This window comes from Aedes albopictus, chromosome 2 (genome assembly GCF_035046485.1).
Source record: "Aedes albopictus strain Foshan chromosome 2, AalbF5, whole genome shotgun sequence".
NCBI lineage: Eukaryota > Metazoa > Arthropoda > Insecta > Diptera > Culicidae > Aedes > Aedes albopictus.
In genome coordinates, this window is record NC_085137.1 from 457,000,077 (window position 1) to 457,012,404 (window position 12,328).

General features: G+C 37.8%; 2 protein-coding genes across 2 annotated transcripts in view; both read right to left on the reverse strand.

Moving 5' to 3' along the window:
- Positions 1 to 12,328, reverse strand: part of LOC109397934 (transmembrane emp24 domain-containing protein 5) — a 548,078-nt gene that overhangs the window by 325,211 nt on the left and 210,539 nt on the right. The gene's annotated exons all lie outside the window — the stretch shown is intronic.
- Positions 1 to 12,328, reverse strand: part of LOC109397838 (maternal effect protein staufen) — a gene marked incomplete in the record, with an annotated part of 103,380 nt that overhangs the window by 53,714 nt on the left and 37,338 nt on the right.

Consider the following 12,328-nt stretch of genomic DNA (forward strand, 5'->3'; position numbering starts at 1 on the left):
TGAATGAATTATAACATAAAATTATGATAATTTTTAGTGAAAACATCGATTTTCAAGTCGTTTTAGGACCACTCAAATCGTAAAGTTTTTATTCCAAACTAGCTGTCCCAGCAAACTTTGTCTTGCCAGATGTGGTGGTTTGACAGCTGTTGAGGTTATAGCAGCACAGCACTCTAGATTGGTTTTGTTGCGGTCATGTTGACTTTGTACCCAGTTCGCACAAATCTCAGTATTTTCTTAATATTCCTACTTTCTCAGTTCATTTTTGTTACTTTTTGTACATATAAACACAGCCACCACGAATACGAACCGAACCGTGCAAGAGTCATGCTGATCGGTTCATCCGTTCTTGAGTTTTGTTGCCTCAAAGGAAATTCAAACTCATTTTTATATATATAGATTAATTTTTAAAATGTTTACTAAGCTCTTGTTTACTCAGTATGGATATGGACTATGGAGCATACATCAATACAGAACAAATTCCATATATTGCCGTTTTTCGTTGAGAAAATGTGAATTACTTGAAAGGTGACCCATCTTGACCCGCACTTTTTTCACGGCGCAAAATCGGTCACCTTTTAAACCTGTTCGTTTAACATCACATGTTAAAAAAAGACACAGACACGTTTAATGCTTCCAATGAGCTATTTGCTCTTTGAAGGAAGCACGACACTAGACATCGGACTAGCATGCAACGCCCAGTGGCACAGCCGAAAACTTTTCCTGACAGCTGCGGCGGGTGACCTTAGCCGCACGACCACTAAGCCACACTGTTGTATTTAATAAACTTTTTATAGAGTTTTAGCATAGCTAACTAGTGTATTGAAGAGTAGAGGACGAATACAAACCAATATGATTTGTATTTACAAAGTTATGAAGATCCATCCCATCTTGTCTCGCCCCACCCTACAATGCATGGAGTAAAATACATTATGTTCCTAATTTATACAATATCACAAATCCAAAATTACTCGTTATGAATTCGAGTAAGGGTACGGCCAGAGTGGAGCGACGCGGATTTCCCATACGATTTTACAGCTCCTTATTATTGATTGTTATTCCTTTGCGTGCAAATTTCCGCGTCGCGCCGCGTGACGCGTCCACTCTGGCCGGCCCCTAAGGTACCGTAAACCGGAGTCAAATTGATCATCAGGGTGAAATTGATCAATCGGGAACTAGATAGTAATTCCATCCTACCAACTTCTATACGGCGTTATGATCATAAAATTCTTACTTACCTCATTCAGTTCATGGATGCCAAGTGAGTGAGGGCTTTTCAGATTTTAGAAAAAGTTAGTCTTACACTACTTTTCAGAGGTTTTTTTTAACGTGTTTCTTACTTAGATCAAACCGTTGGTAATAAACAATCGATTGCCACTAGTATTAGCAATGAGGTTATTGTGTTAATATTTTTATGGTACCTTTATTGTGATGTAATGTAGTTATTCTATTAATTATTACATTGTTTGATTTTGTATAAAAAGTAATTTAATGTGGCTAAGCTCGATTATTTCATAATAAATTGCCTACCTTCAGGTGCTTACGTGCCAGTTCCAAAAGTTAATTTAGATTTTTAACAGCCGTATTCACATGTTGTAAGAGTTTTGACGCCTTATTCGTGTTCAGAAGGTCCAAATTAAGTGCAAGAAGCAGTTTTGAATTTTAACTGATGTTTAATTGTATGCTGATCAATTTCACCCCAAAGTGGTATTTTCAATATTTTTGGGTTTGATTTTATTAAACTTTTTGTTAAAATTTGTTGAACCAAAATTGTGTAACGTTGTTTTATATAGAGGTCAACCCAGTACTGATTTTTCAGAAATTCTTTTGACAATATTTGAATTGGCAGCCACGTTATTAGTAAAAGTTGTCTCTAAGTGATCAGTTTGACCCCGTTTTATTTATTTATTTATTTATTGATCTACATCTTCAGTAAGGATACTGTACAGACTGATGTTTATAACTACTTACTAAATAATTTGATCACTTTCATTTGTAATCTACACTGAACGCATTACATATAGAAAAAAAAACATACACATTATTCGACATTTCAAATAAAAAACAAAACATCATAACAAAATAGTACAAATACAGTATAATACACAATTCCAATCAACTAGAAAGCCCTATTTCAATCTCAAAACAAAACAAAATACTTCATTTTTAACTAGTTCGAGCAAAACGGTCCGGGCGCCATGTTGTCTCGGTGTGCTCTTTAAATTCACGGTAGCGTATTCCGTTTGGCCAGGTAGATGAGTTCATAGCTTTATCTCGACACCTTTTATCGATTTCGACTTTAAAAGATATGAAGTCTAGTGAAGAAGCATCTTTCCAGGTAGGCTTGAGGCAGTTAATCGCATAGATTTCATCTACACAAAGGGCATCACTGACTATTCGTTTGACTTCATCCTCGCTAACGTCAACCGCAATATTTGAAAGGTAGAGTTTGAATGTTTCGTTACGCCCATCAGGAACCCCAACACGATCCTCGATACGATCAGCCGTAGACATTGACACATCGGGTGCAATTTTCGTCGATGATAATAGTGAAACATCTTTCGTAGGTGATAACACTGCAGCACTCGGAGCAGCATTCGATGAAACATTAGATGTAGTTTTTAATGAACAGATAGTTTCATTCAACTGGTTCAGCATTTTACTTAACTGTGATACTTCACTTCGAATGCTATCCACCGCTTTAACATCTGGAGTTGCCAACGTCCTCGCTATGTTAACGGTAGAGCGGAAACGCATATTTTCCATCAAGGTTCGGCAATCTTCGCACATCCACATAATGCTTCTATTCAAGCATGAATCAGCTTCACTTTCCGATAATCCGACACATTTTGCATGAAATCGGCGGATACTTTCGCAGAAGCCTTCGCACACAACCAAGATTTCTCCAGCAGAGAAAACGTTTCTACATCCACAGCATTTCGGTTCCATTCTGTCGCACCCTATTTCTGAACGAGTTCAGCTATTCAACGGTAGATGGCGTGTAGCAACAGTTTACACATACAGATTCCGATGCAAATAACAACGATGATGATGATGGCTATTGTTTTGACGAAGATTCCACCAGAACAGATATTTTTTTCCAGTCAAATTCGATACAAACAAACAAATAACGTTCTTGACTCCAACGGGCACTGGTAATGTAGGACGACCGTCACCAATCAATAAATCGATGAATCCGATTCGAACGATAAAACGCGCGCAAAACGTTGTTCTAACAGAGCGGTGAAACAAGCACAATCGTCTAGCAGGCAGACATAATCACAGGTATAGTGAATTAATTTCGGACGAATATTGGGCAGCTCACCGGTTTGAGACCAAAGTTTGCATAGTAAACTAGAGGAACTTACAAAAACTTCGTGAGGAATTCTACTAGCAGGTTATTTTTTTTTTGTACTTTGGGATATTATCTCCATAGATTTCTTCCAGGACTTTTCCAGAGTGCCTCCAAATATTATATTAGAAACTCATCAACCGTTTTCTTTGGAAATTTTTCACAATATTTCTTCGTGATTTCCTCCGGAGATTTTCCCAGATTTTTTTTCAGCAGTTTTTCTTCAACAACATAGCTAAGATTACTTACTTGCTACTTGATCATAATATCCGAATAGAAGAATTTGAATTGTCAGAAGCCAGAATCTTCCCGAAGTTGATTCTTCCACAAATTGTCACTAAGGTTTTATAATATACTTATAAACTACTTTAATTTTCTAACAGGGCACGATTGGTGGAGTGCAAGTACTAGATCTGTAATAACCGGAGTTAAGAACTACCAAAAAGTAATTGAAAAAATAAGCGGTTATGGTACTTAAAAGTTAATTTGGTTTAACATTTGTAGCTAGTTTCATTTGATTGAAAGCGATTTCCATATTTTTGCCGATGGAACCGAAATCATAAATGACAAGTACAAATACTATAAATGAGGCTTATGGTTTCATAAACATTTGTCATGTTTCTGGAGTACATGTGGCATGGTATTATGACTTTTGTGTCGATTGAAACAAGATCATAAACAATAAGTACCGTAATCCAGGGTCAAATTGATCATTTTAAAACAACTTTTGCAGATAACATTTGTACCAATTCAAATATTGGCAAAATAGTTTTTGCGAAACCTGTGTCGGTGGATCTCCATAAAACTACGTAACAGAATGTTGTTCAAAAAATTTTAACTTTAGGTTAAATAACTTTAAAAATAAAAAATAAATAAAAAATGTTAGGGCTTCGAACTATTTGGGCACCCGCGTCAATTCCCGGCACCTCACCGAAAAACAAATCAAAATATCACTTGCCGCATATTTTCCAAACGCACTCCCGTAACATTTCCGCAACGGGATCTACAGTCAATTAGCTACACGTTCACTCTGAAGCCGCACAAGTGCTCAAAACAATTATCACACGCAGGCGAGTGACTTCGTCAGCACAAAGATGAGTGCCGAAGTGATTCCCCATTAAATTTTGCTGGAAGTTCGGCACTGGTGCCGAGAATTGGCGCTGGACTAGGTGCAGTAAACTCGTTCAAAATCAACTTTCCGGCAGAAAATCTTCACAACAATCACTGTTAACAAGTTCACGCAATAAGGTATCTGATTACGATGAAAGAAGTGGACGAAAACGGTCGAATTTTCGTCGTAGCGTCGAGGCTATGTTACGGTAAAAATCGAGCATGCTCATATCATGCCGATTTGTTATGGTGTATTTTTATAACATAAAATCACATATTTATCACCCAATCATGACGCATTTTGCCAATTTCTGGTTCCGAATTTTTATCCGTCTAAAAGTACCGTCAGAGGATTCTCCAAGAGTTCTTTAATTAATCCTCCATCCATTCCGGAAGTTTTTCAGTGAATCAGGAATTTCTTTAGGTATTCCTCGAGAAATTTCTTCAGAGATTCCTCCAAGAGTCAGTCCCTTCGACAGGATTCCTGCAGAAATTTCATCAGGAATTTTTCCAGCAGTTTGAGGATTCGTCCAAGGTTTTTTCTAGGAATTCCTTAAGATACTTCTCCTGAGATTCCTTGAGGGATTTCTCCAGAAACTTTTTCAGGGTTTCCTCTAGGTATTCGTTTAGAGATTTCTTCAGGGACTCTTCCAGGGATTTCTCCAGGAACTTTTCAGGGATTCCTGCAGGAATTTCTCCTAGAATTCTTTGTGGGATTTTTCCTTGAATTTCTAGTTTGACAATTTCTTCATAAACTCTTTTATGAATTCCTCCAGAAGCTTCTTCGGGATTTCTCCAAGGATTTTTCGGAAGTTCATCAAAGAATTTCTTCTTGAATTCCTTCTCGAATTCATTCAGGAAATTATTTAGGAACGCCTCCAAAAATTTCTCCTGAAACTGCTAAATTGCTGAAGTGATTTCTCAAAGAATTCCTTCAGATATTTCTCTGGAAATTTCTTTAGGGATTTAATGTCCAGAAACTAATCCAGCGATTTCTCCTAGAGTTATTTAGAACTCCTTCAGGCGTTTTTCCAGGAATTACTTTAGGTACTACTTCAAGAACTCTCTGGAAATTGCTGGAGAGATTTTCCCAGGAGCTTCTTCAAGATCATCTTCAGTAACTCTTTCAGGCATTCATTCTTCCAGAAACGCTACTTGGGATTCCTATAGAAACTCTTTCAGGGATTCCTTCAGGGATTTTTTTCTTGAATTTCATCAGCAATTTCCCCAGGAATTCATTCAGGGGTTCCTTAAGAAAATCCATTTACATTTTCTCCTTCAGGGGTTCCTCATGAAGTTCATCAGCGATTCCACCTACATTTTTTCGTGATTTCTCTAGAAATTCCATCTGTGATTCCTCCAGGAGTTCTTTAAGTTGTTTGTCCTGAAGTTCCTTCCGTGATTCATCCAGATTTTTCCTGAAGTTCCTCATTGATTCCTCCAGGATTTTTTCCAGGGATTCCCTTAGAAACCCTTTCAGGCATTCTCCCAGGAGTTCCTCGGGAAGCATTTTCCAAGGATTCTTGGAGGGGATCCTTCAAGGATTCCCATAGATTCCGTCAAGGATTTCTTCTGGAGAAAAGCAAGCTTTTTCCCACGTGAGACGTTATGCCAAGCGTGGAGCGGACCTGGTGTGATGGTTAGAACGCTTGACTATCACGCCGAGGACCTGGGATCGAATCCCACTCCCAACAAACTCACTAAATGTGGGTTCTTCCTTCGGAAGCAAAGTAAAGCGTGGGTCCCAAGATGAACTAGCCTACGGCTAAACATCTCGTTAACACAGATATACAAACGTTACGCCAAGAAGAGGAGCAAGTCTTGAGGAATTCATTTTCAACAATCAAGATATTCCGTAATACCGAAAACTATCATTTGAACGATGTTGACTTTTATTTGCTTTCTATGTATTCTGTTAACGATATGAGGTACACTGAAGTTTATTTTTACGCGGTACCGCGTAAAAAAATTCGCGTTATTTCAAAAAACGTCGTAAAAAACGACGTTATTTCAAAACCCGTCGTAAAAAAACCGAGTTTTTTTCAAAAACACGCGCAAAATAGTCAGGATCACATCTAACGTGACTTGACTTTTTTACGACGTTTTTAGAAATAACGCGGCTTTTTTAAGACGGTTTTTGAAATAACGCGGTTTTTACGACGGTTTTTGAAATAACGCGGTTTTTTATGACGTTTTCTGAAATAACGCGAATTTCTTTACGCGGTACCGCGTAAAACAACCGAATACATAGAAAGCAAATAAAAGTCAACATCGTTCAAATGATAGTTTTCGGTGTTACGGAATATCTTGATTGTTGAAATAACGCGGTTTCTTATGCGGTTTTTTACGCGGTACCATTACCGTCGTAAAAAAAAAATCAGTGTACTGCCACCAACCGTGAGTGGGGATATAAGGTAATATTTTACTAACGATGATGTCGCACCGCGCGAAAACGGGTGGGTATTAGAAATGAAACCGGTTTGCATACGTCTACTACTCAGCGACTTACTAAACACTGGTGGGGATAGTCTAATGCATACGTCTACTACTCAGCGACTTACTAAACACTGGTGGGGATAGTCTAATGAGCTGGATTTTTGTATTCTCCGTTTCTGCAATGAGATACGGCACAAAGCGTGAGTATTATAATTTCTTGCCTAGTTTGGTGCTGTTTTGAGCAAAACTACGGCTAACTGCGTTGTTATATTCTCCGTTTCCGGCATTCTTCTCGGGTATCCTTCAATGATTACTCCCGGGATTCTTTCATTGATTCCACCTGCGATTACTTTAAAGATTTATTCCAGGATTCTTTCATGATTTTTTCCTGAATATCCATCAGGAATTCCTCCAAGAGTCTTCCAGGGGCTTCTCCCGGGATTAATTTCTGCAATCATTCAGGTATTCTTGCAGATATACACTGAATTATAGTTTAGGGGATTTCAAGATTTATTCCGAGGACTCCTTCATTGATTTCTCACGGGAATCCTTTACAAATTTCTACTGGGTTTCTTTCAAGGATTCCATCAGGGAATCTTCCCTGGGTTTCATCAGAGATTCCCCAGGATTTTTTTTCATTGATTGTTCCTGAAATTCTGCAATGGATTTCTTCCGGGACTTTTTTCGGGAATGGGATTCATTCCAGAATTCTTTCATTGATTCTTCCCGGATTTTGGGATTTCACCTGGGATTCCTCCAGGATTGTGTCAAGGATTCCTCCAGGAATTATTTCTACAATCCTCGATTCCTGCAGGGAATTCTTCCAGGATTCATTCATAAATATTCCCGGGTTTCATCAAGGATTACTCCTGGGATTCCATTAACCTTCTTCGGGCATTAGAAAAAAGTTACGAATAATGCATTGGGGTCATTATGACCCAGAAAATCAAACTCTTATAGAATGATGATTTTTTCACCAATTCAAATGACCAAAGTCTTATTTGATAGATAATTTCGTCAAGAATGTGTTGATGTGTTGAAATAGTGGTTCCGGGAACATTGGCCACCGGGAATCTGCTACACAGGGCACCATGTCGGACATGTGGGATAGCACTACATTTTACCAGTAGTTGTGGAATATCTCGCATTCTGGACCACTTAGAAGGATACTGTCTTCGGCAAAGTTGCTCAGAAGACTAAGAGCTTTCACATAGGAAACAATTTAGTTCGAGAAGCACTCACTGCGTGGCGCTAGTGTTCTTAGGAGTTTCCAGTTCAGTCTGAACGTCGTATATCTCGTGTTCTGGACCACTTAGAAGGATACTGTCTTCGGCAAAGTTGCTCAGAAGACTATAAGCTTTCACATAGGAAACAATTTAGTTCGAGAATCACTCACTGCGTGGCGCTAGTGTTCCTATGAGCTTCCAGTTCAGTCTGAACGTCGTATATCTCGTGTTCTGGTCCACTTAGAAGGATACTGTCTTCGGCAAAGTTGCTCAGAAGACTATGAGCTTTCACATAGGAAACAATTTAGTTCGAGAATCACTCACTGCGTGGCGCTAGTGTTCCTATGAGCTTCCAGTTCAGTCTGAACGTCGTATATCTCGCGTTATGGATCACCTAGAAGGATACTGTCTTCGGCAAAGTTGCTCAGAAGACTAAGAGCTTTCACATAGGAAACAATTTAGTTCGAGAAGCACTCACTGCGTGGCGCTAGTGTTCTTAGGAGTTTCCAGTTCAGTCTGAACGTCGTATATCTCGTGTTCTGGACCACTTAGAAGGATACTGTCTTCGGCAAAGTTGCTCAGAAGACTATAAGCTTTCACATATAAAACAAATTAGTACGAAAATCACTCACTGCGTGGCGCTAGTGTTCTTAGGAGCTTCCAGTTCAATCTGAACGTCGTATATCTCGTGTTCTGGACCACCTAGAAGGATACTGTCTTTGGCAAAGTTGCTCAGAAGACTAAGAGCTTTCACATAGCAAACAATTTAGTTCGAGAATTACTCACTGCGTGGCGCTAGTGTTCTTAGGTGCTTCAGCTCAATCTGAACGTCGTATATCTTGCGTTCTGGATCACCTAGAAGGATACTGTCTTCGGCAAAGTTGCTCAGAAGACTAAGAGCTTTCACTTAGAAAACAATTTAGTTCGAGAATCACTCACTGCTGGCGCTAGTGTTCTTAGGAGTTTCCAGTTCAGTCTGAACGTCATATATCTCGTGTTCTTGACCTTTTAGAATGATACTGTCTTCGGCAAAGTTGCTCAGATGACTAAAAGTTTTTACATAGGAAACAATTTAGTTCGAAAATCACTCACTGCGTGGTGCTAGTGTTCTTAGAAGCTTCCAGTTTAGTCTGAACGTCGTATATCTTGCGCTCTTGATCACTTAGAAGGATACTGCCTTCGGTAAAGTTACTCAAAAGACTTAGAGTTTTCATGATGTGATACTACACACCAAGACGCTTTCAGCCAAATTTTGCTGAGCTTAACGAATAAGCTATTTATGTTGAACTTTCGGCAAAATTTGCAGAGTTACAGCAAAACGTTGATGGTGATCAGTAGATTTGCCTGAACAAATCAGCAAACCTTGCTGTATTTTCACAAATATTTTGCTAAGATTTTCAACTCAGCAAATTTCAGGAAAAAATATTTGGGGTGTATTGTTTTTAGAAGCTGAAAGCTTGATATAATCGTTGTATATCCATTTTACTATGTTTGTAAAACCTTCCTAGAAGAAAAGAAGCTTTCACATTGAAAGTTTATTTCAAAATTTGCTCACAACGTGGTAGTTGTGTTCTTTGGAGCTGTAAGTTTGATCTCGGTGCCAAGTAGTTTATTCGGAAATTTTTTTTTTTCAGTTATAATTTTGGATATCTGTGCAGCAATCCCTTCAGGAATTTCTTTGAAAATCGGTTCTAAAATGACTTTGAAAGTTCCTTCGGGAATTTGTTTGGGATTTTTCAAACCTGCTACATTGTGATCTTGTACTGACTTTTCGAAACCTCTAAGCAGAATACCCTCTACGAATGAGTGATGTCAAAGCGTCAAAGGATAAGCAAAATAGGGCGGAATTAAAAGGTACAAAACTGATTACACTCATTCGTAGCCTGCTAAATTATTTTTGGAAATTTTTTGCCAATTCTTTTGGAAACTGTCTTAGCGACAATTGAACTCGCAATCTCTTTGGTGAAAGTTTTCAATGTTTTTTAGGAACTTATGTAACAAATGCTTCGGCAATGACTTTGTGGTCTTCTTTAGAAATTTCTTCTGCAGAAATTTCTTTGGGGATCCCGTCTGAATATTCTTTTTGTTTTTTTTTTTACAATTTGTTTGGAAAAGCCGCTGCTTATTACTTTGGGAATATTTTCAACATTCTTTTGGAAACATATTTGCCAATTCTTACTGATTCGGTATTTCCTTTAAAAATCGGTTTGGTGAATTTCTTAAAAGTAACCCTGTGAAAACGTTTCGTGTTTCCTTTTGGCGGAATTTCTTCAGCAAATTCTTTGAAAATCCTTTCAGCAATTTTTATTGGATTTGATCCAAAACATACAAGTTTTTTTTGGGTTTTCTATTTCGGCAATTCTTTGGAATTTTGTTCGATAAATCTTTTGGAAATTTCTCAGCAGTAATATTGGAAATTTTTGGAAGTTATTATTTATGAAAATTCACACAGCATAACTGTGGGGTTCGTGATCGTACTGTTAGTAAAGCCAGCCTTTTAGGCGTATTGTAAGCTACGGATTGTGGGTTCGATTCCCATCCCGGTCGGGAGAAAAATTTCGCCAAACGGAAAATTCTTCATTGAACCACTAGATGTATTACAGTTTTACATGTTATCCGTTGTCTAGTGTAAGTTATATTCAGTCTGTGGTCTTTGGCTGAAGACGGTGTGCAAACTTATCAGGCAACTCTTACGGGATTTCCTTTATCAATTTCTTTGGAAGTTTTTTTTTATCCCCGAATAACGGGATTTCTGCCGTAGGCAGGTTCATCCCGGCTTTCTTTGGAAGTTACATCTGCAATCCCTTTGGAAATTTAACTGGCAATTTGCGTTGTAATTCTTTCGACAGCTCTATGCATTTGAATTTTTAAAAATTTCTTCAGTATTCTTTCAGCATTGGAAACTCCTTTAGAAAATCCTTACAGAATTTCATTTTTTATTACTTTGGAAATTCAATCAGATACTCCTTACGAATTGAAAAAAAAAAATACAATGGTATGGCCGAAGAAAATCTCATCGGAATTACCTGAATAATTTCCAAAAATGAAGGTGTTTTCAAGAAGTTCATCAAAAGTCAAGAAGTTCTAGAAAAAAATCAGAATGTTTCAAAAAGCAATTTCCAAAAACGTTTGAATGTTGAAATAGTTGAAGGCACCCTCAATAAATTACCGAATGACTTTCCAAAGGAATTGCTACTGAAATTTCACAAGGAAATCCTGAAGTGAATTCCTTAGCAGAAGAAATTTTCAAAAAGAATACCAAATAAGCTGTCGAAGGCACTTCCGAAAGCATTGCAAAAGAAGTTTTCAAATAATCTTGATGTAATTTCACGATCATTTCCAAAGAAATTCACTGTGTGATTTTTAAAGAAATTGAAGAAGAAATTACCAAAGGAATCGCTAGATAATATCACAAAAATTTGCCGACGAAACTGCAGGAAGGAATCAATAAGAAATTGCAGAAAGAAATTTTAAAAGTATTTATCAAATAAATTCTCAAAGGAATTTTTCAATGCATTTTCATTATAATTGCAGAACAAAATAAAGGAATAAAGGAATAAAGGAATAATATCAATAATGAAATCTCAATACTTTGCCTCACTTTACCTAGGGTATAACTTTGTTCTCAGACGTCGGATCACTTTGCGGTCTTCGACAAAGTTCTTTGGCATAAAGTCATCTACAATAATACCAAAGGGTTTGATTATTGAACGCTCACAGCGCCACCTAGCGGCCAAATTCGAAAACTGAAAATTTCTGCATACATTTGGCCCAGTTTTCCCATACAAACTTCAAGCGTTTTGAGCGCCCCCTTAGGCTCAACCGATTTTGCTCAAATTTTGAACGTAGCTTCTGGGAGTCCAAAACAACTGATTTAGGAGGTAAGACTTGACATTTTTCGAAATTTTTGTATTTCATATAACTGTGGGCCACCTTAATACTAAGGTTAAACCAAAAAATTCCACGTAGTGAGAGGATCTCGAACTGAAATGATTTAAATGTGAAAGTTTTTAGTCTTATGGGCAAAAACTTATCCTTCAAAGTGGTCCAGATTGCGAGATATACGACATTTAGTCATAACTGGATACCCCAAGAACACTAGCGTCACGTAGTGAGTAGCATGAACTAAATTGTGGCCTATGTGAAAAAGCATCTTTGTCAAAGACAGTATCCTTCTAAGTGGGTGAAGTCAGGAAATTCAGTT